Source organism: Etheostoma spectabile, chromosome 23 (genome assembly GCF_008692095.1).
Source record: "Etheostoma spectabile isolate EspeVRDwgs_2016 chromosome 23, UIUC_Espe_1.0, whole genome shotgun sequence".
Taxonomy (NCBI): Eukaryota; Metazoa; Chordata; class Actinopteri; order Perciformes; family Percidae; genus Etheostoma; species Etheostoma spectabile.
Genome location: NC_045755.1, coordinates 9,290,421 through 9,290,687, shown reverse-complemented (window position 1 = coordinate 9,290,687; position 267 = coordinate 9,290,421). Strand labels below are relative to the sequence as shown.

General features: G+C 31.8%; 1 protein-coding gene across 15 annotated transcripts in view; it reads right to left on the bottom strand.

Annotated features, from left to right (window-relative positions):
* The window catches only part of nrcama (neuronal cell adhesion molecule a), a 1,100,153-nt gene that overhangs the window by 185,110 nt on the left and 914,776 nt on the right, over positions 1 to 267 (bottom strand). The window lies entirely within an intron of this gene.

Here is a 267-nt window from a genome sequence, read left to right as displayed (position 1 = left end):
CACACGCTGCCATGTGACAAAGTCAAGACCGACTTTTTCAACATGCTATACCATGACTTTTTTCATGAATTTTTCGACATGCTATACTATGACTTTTTTCATTAATTTTTCAACTTACTATACTATGACTTTTTCGACATGCTATTCTATGACTTTTTTTCATGACTTTTTCGACATGCTATACTATGACTTTTTCAACATGCTATATTATGACTTTTTCGACATGCTATTCTATGACTTTTTTCGACATGGCATACTATGACTTTT